We start from the raw sequence: 6,000 nt of genomic DNA on the forward strand, positions 1-6,000 counted from the left end.
ACAAATCTGTTTTGTATATACAAATAAATCCTCTCATGCTGCATGCCATTCTCAGCCTGCCAGTTTCATCTGGCTGCTCCAGAAAATATAATTCTATAGCATATTAGTTAACCCGCATGCAGGGAATGGGGCATTCTCATTATTGAAATGTTCTGGTTGAGTGATTAACCCAATTTTTGCATAAAAACTGCTGATGCAAGGGATTTTCGGTCCAGGAGGGTGAGCGACTGTCTTTCTGTCTTCCAGATGATCGCAGCTGCTTTGCTTCATCCCTCAAGCACTCAGAAATATATCTCTGTGCTAAAAACTTTCAAATATGCATTGATATATTCTCAGAGAAGCCCCATAAAAATACATCAGTAATGGTGTTCCTGATACTCTTAGAAAGGAGTAAACTTAAAAGAAAAATTAAGATCTATCCTCAAATTTTGCACCGTTGTGTAACCTTTAGGAGTTTCTGACAATGGCGCAGTTTCTTCAAATGACATATTTGGAAAATACTTATTCGAATATTTTATTTTCTTTTGTCATAAATACAATGTGCTTACTAGATGTCAGGCAATACTTTGAGGGCTTTACAAATGTTAATTCATTTAATACTTATATCCATCTTAGCATTAGGTACAAGATTATTATGTCCATTGTAAAGATGAGAAAACTGAAGGACAGAGAGGTTAAATAGCTGTCTAAGTCAAGGACAGCTTAGGATTTGAATGCAGGAAGCTTGCCTCTGAGTGACCAGGCCCTTAAACACTACTCCAAGTAATTTATATAACAGAAGGAACCTAGATCATGAAATAAAATGATTTGTTTTTCTCCTTAGTACCTTAGTTTTTACATATTAAAAGACAGAGATCAGTGAGGTAAAAATAGAACCAAAGCATTGATACATCTCTCTAAAAGATAATTACAAGCAGCTGTGTGCAGTGGCTCATGCCTGTAATCCCAGTACTTTGGGAGGCCGAGGCGGGCAGATCATGAGGTCTAGAGATCACGACCATCCTGGCCAACATGGTGAAACCTTGTTTCTACTAAAAATACAAAAAATAGCTGGGTGTGGTAGCGCATGCCTATGATCTCAGCTACTCAGAAGGCTGAGGCAGGAGAATGGCTTGAACCCGGGAGGGGGAGGTTTCAGTGAGCCAAGATCGTGCCACTGCACTCCAGCCTGGCAACAGAGTAAGACTCCATCTCACACACACAAAAAAAGTAATTAAAAGCTTTGTACACCAAAAGTCAAATGTATTCACAGCCCAGATTCAATTATAAAACACAAAAAGTAGAATTAGATTGATTTTCTGAAAATTAATTAATGTAATACATTGGTTTTAAATACAGGGTGAGCAGATCGTCGTTTTTAGCTTCTGTGTTGATTGTTGCAGTCCAAAAAAAAATTTTTATTCAAGTTTCTGAATGAGTCAGAGTAACAAAAGAAATGACTGGAGTTTAATCATGTCTGATTCTTAATGTAAGTAATATAACTTTTCTAGACGTGTAGAATATGTGATAGTGAGAGGAACCAACATTTGATGAGCAGCTACAATTTAGTAGGCATTTGACCTTAGGCTTTCTGACTACTTAAGCAAAAAAACCTAGAAGTGATTTCTCCCTTTCCTGTTATTCCCAACACCTAACTTGTTGACTGCTCATTCCGTCTCCCCAATATACTTGGGCACTGCCTTCTCTCCCCAGCCCCAGGCCACCATCCTCTTTCATCAGGATTCTGCAGCAGCCCCTCAAGTGGCTTTCTTAAAGCATCAATTAGATGCTCTCTCATCCTCACCCAGCACTTTACCAGCACCTTCTCCATTTAAGATCACCTCCCAGTACTGCCCAATTCCACCTTGGTCTTCTTCATCCCCATCTCCCCATGCTGTGGCTTTTGCCTACTCTACCCAGTCCCTCTGGCCTTCGGGTTTCTGAATATACACAGCTGCTTTGTTTTTCTTTCTTTCTTTGTTATGTATGTGTGTATTATTTATTTATTTATTTTGAGACAGAGTCTCGCTCTGTTGCCCAGGCTGGAGTACAATGGCGTGATCTCAGTTCAGTGCAACCTTTGCATCCCAGATTCAAGCAATTCTCCTGCCTCAGGCTCCCTAGTAACTGAGATTACAGGCACCCACCACCATGCCTGGCTAATTTTTGTATTTTTAGTAGAGACAGGATTTCACCATGTTGGCCAGGCTGGTCTCGAACTCCTGACCTCAAGTGATCTACCCTCCTTGGTCTCCCAAAGTGCTGGTATTACAGGCATGAGCCATTGTGCCCAGCCTACACACAGCTGTTTTCTACCTCAGATATCCATGCGTGTTATGCTCTGCCTGGGATCCTCTTTCCTCCACTCATCTCCTGTTTTGGTCCCTTTTCTGCCTTTGAATCTCAGCTCAAGTTTCACTTCCTTGGAGAGCCCTCCCTGGACACCCCACCTAAACTCTATCCCTTAATGTTATTCTCTGTCTCAGCCCCTTGGTCATTTCCTCAGAGCACTTACTACAACTCAGAAAGATTCTTGGTCAGTTTAGTTAGGAAGTAGGTAGATAGGTAGCTTAATCTGTCTTTACAACCAGCAGGAAAGCTCCAAAGGGCTGGAACTTTGGTTCTCCACTGTGCCTCTTGTGTCTGATGAAGGGCTTGGCCCAGAGAGGTTCGTTATGACTATTTTGCAAACAAATGAATTTTCCCATTTGATAGGATCTACTCATTTTTAGAAAATGACCCTGAGGTAAACTGTCTAAAGTCACAGAATGAGCAACCTAGTTTGTTTACAGCTCTGATCACAAAAATTCCCCCAACGAGAGTAAAGTGTAGGCAGAGTAAAACTTCAGTGATTTATGATGTCAAAATACAGGGGGTACTTTCCCTGTTTCTCAGGTTGCAGTATGCGAGCATTCAGTTATGCATTATTTAATGAAGATGATATGTTCTGGGAAATGTGTCATTAAATGATTTCCTTCTGTGAAATTGTAGCGTTCTTACATAAACCTAAATGTGGGTTTATATTCTAGCCTTATAACACACTTCGGCTCTATGATATAGCCTATTGCTCGTAGGTTGCAAACCTATACAACATGGTATTGTGCTGAATACTGCAGGCTGTTGTAATGAAATGGTAAGTATTTGTGTATCTAAACATCTAAACATAGAAAAGGTACAAAACAAGGTGATATAATATTATGGGATCCCTGTCACTTATGCCATTTACTGTGACTAAAATGTTGTTATGTGGCGCATGATTGTGTAAAAGAAATATAGGCAGTCTTTGGAGACAAAATCCTGGGTCTACAATCCCAGCTCCATCATTTAGTAGCTGCCTGTGTTTAACAAGTCAACACCTCTCTAAGCATCAGTTTTCTCCTCTGTAAAACTGATTTATTCACCATTTGATTCCCAGTGCCTGGAATGAATGACCTCATGACCACGCCAGTGAAATGGATGAATTTTTCCCTCTTTTCCTGTGGGGACTGAATGAAATGCCACGCCATGCGTAAAACATCCAGTGATGTGCCTGGGGCAGAATAGGCACTGGCTAAAAAAGCATGTCTTCCTTCCTTTTAGCCAACCTCTCTCTTTTTCTGAGGTATTTGATCGTAGGTAGTATGCTGGCACTCATATATGATCTTGGTTTTGGATAAGCCAAGGAAAGGTTTGAGAGAGTTGAGGGATGCTTTTACACTGAGATCTTCCCCAGCACCCTCTCCATTCAATTAAGAAGCTGAAAAATGTATTCAGCCCCTGTCAGGTAATAAACTAGTTGGTATGTGGAGAAACAAATAAATATAAGGACATGCTCTTAGCTGAAAAAGCTTACCTCTTATTAAGAACAACTAGAGTAATGTGGGTAAAACAGTTATCAAGACAAGAAGGCATGGGGCCATTGCTGATCAAGAGCAGGGCAAGGTAGGACAAATTCTATCATGCTCCCTCTTTCTTTATGCAGAGAATCATGCGAAATGATCAAAGGTGAGTATATAGGGCACTAAATGAGAAATCTTGCCACAACGTCCTTTCCTCCAGAAGGAAGAACTTGTATGGACTCCAGAGCCCATGGCTGCTGGGTCAAGGAATTGTCACCTATCCAAAATCAGCCAATCTATATTCATGCAATTGCCAGGGGACCCCCTAGGCCTGATATGAATAGATGGGCTGAGCCCATCACAGCCCACTTCTCATGAGTTTGAATCATGATGAACTGATGTCAGGGGATCTAGAAGGCCAAAAGATACCATAAGAGCAAAGCCACTGGGGGAGCTGAGAATGCAGCAGAGGGCTCAGGGTCAAGGAGAGGGCCACAGCTGACCTGCCTGAAGGCTTGTAGGAGGGGCTGTGGTATCAAAAGGTGCCTAAATAGGTTTGTCAGAGGGAACCAGGCTGAGTTAGGTGGCTTCGACTTCCTCTACCTTCCCCTTTCCAAATGTGAATTAGATGGGCAAAGTTGAAGGACCAGTTGAGGAAGGGTGAAGGGAGGCTTTGACAATGCCCAGCCATGCCCAGAGTAAAACATGAAACCAAGAGAAGCTTTTAAATTTTTTTAGTGGTGAATGTATCCATCTCTTCAAGTGTTTATTATTTCTTTGTGCTACACACATTCCAATCATACTCTTTCAGGTTTTTTTGTCTTTTTTTTTAGATAGGATCTCGCCTGCTCTGTCACCTGGCCTGGAGTGCAGTGGCTCGATCTCAGCTCACTGCAACCTCTGTCTCTGGGTTCAAGCGATTCTCATGCCTCAGCGTCCCGAGTATCTGGGATTGCAGGTGCCCACCACCACGCCCAGATAATTTTTTGTATTTTTAGTAGAAATGGGGTTTCACCACTTTGGCCAGGCTGGTCTCAAACTCCTGACCTCGTGATCCACCTGCCTCGGCTTCCCAAAGTGCTGGGATTACAGGCATGAACAAGTTATTGTTGACTATAATCACCTTGTTGTGGTATCAAATACTAGATCTTATCCATTCTATTTAACTATGTTTTGTACCCATTCACAATCCCTACTTGTCCCCCACCCACCCCCACCCCATAATACCCTTCCCAGCCTCTGGTAACCATCATTCTCCTCTTTCCCTCCATGAGTTCACTTGTTTTTATTTTTAGCTACAGAAATGAGTGAAAATATGCAAAGTTTGTCTTTCCGCTTTTTTAAATTTTTATTTAAACAATCCTTACCTGGGATGTCAGTATACTTCATTCTATTTTAATACATTTGACTCTCAAAAGTAAGGCTTTTTTTTTCCCCCAATTGAGCGAATGTACATTGAGCAATGTGTTAGGCACTGGCAGAAGGGAAGGTAGTGCAGACTAAGACATCACTGTGACCCTCAATATGATCCCAGTGTAATGGGAGAAACAGTCAAACACAAACCAATAATTTCGAAGTACGTGATGAAACACAGATGCCACAAAAGAGGGGCCAAAGTGCTGAAAAAAGCATGGAACAGACAGTGGCGGGTTGGGAACTGCGAATCAGGCAAATATCACAGGGAAGTAACTTTTGAGAGGCAGCTTGAGAGATGAGTAAGAATTCAGGCTTAAAAGGGGAAGAAAATTGTAAGTTAGTGTTGTGAAACCCATACATTTGATTTTGATGAGTAGCCCAATCATGAGAAACCCTTAGTGATAAAATAATGAATGCCTGTGCGTGGTGGGGGAGGGGGCAAGGCGGGGGAGACTAGGGAGGGAAAAGAATACAGGATAAAGAGAAGTAGAGAAATAAGAAAATAAGTCCAAGAAAATTTTAGAGATCAAGTGAGTTTTTATTTTCAGATTACCCTCCAAAGACCGGATAGATATTGGATTCAAGAATTTCCACTTCATTTCACTGTACTGCATACCAAGTCATACTTGCTTTATGGCCAAGTTTATTTTAACATTTAAGTAAAACCCAGTAAACAAGGACTAGAAAAATCAATTTTCAATTTCAAGTGTGTTTTTCCATGTAGTCTGGAAAGTGTTTTAAATTTTGGAGTGGAACAAAATAAAGTGAAAACCTAATTTCCAAAAAA

The 6,000-nt window shown here is 41.2% G+C and overlaps 1 protein-coding gene across 2 annotated transcripts in view; it reads left to right on the top strand.

Moving 5' to 3' along the window:
* SLC9A9 (solute carrier family 9 member A9) overlaps positions 1-6,000 on the top strand; it is a 579,933-nt gene that overhangs the window by 37,614 nt on the left and 536,319 nt on the right. The window lies entirely within an intron of this gene.

The sequence above is a fragment of the Sapajus apella genome, unplaced genomic scaffold (assembly GCF_009761245.1).
Source record: "Sapajus apella isolate SASKATOON/1434 unplaced genomic scaffold, GSC_monkey_1.0 scaffold4, whole genome shotgun sequence".
Lineage (NCBI taxonomy): Eukaryota > Metazoa > Chordata > Mammalia > Primates > Cebidae > Sapajus > Sapajus apella.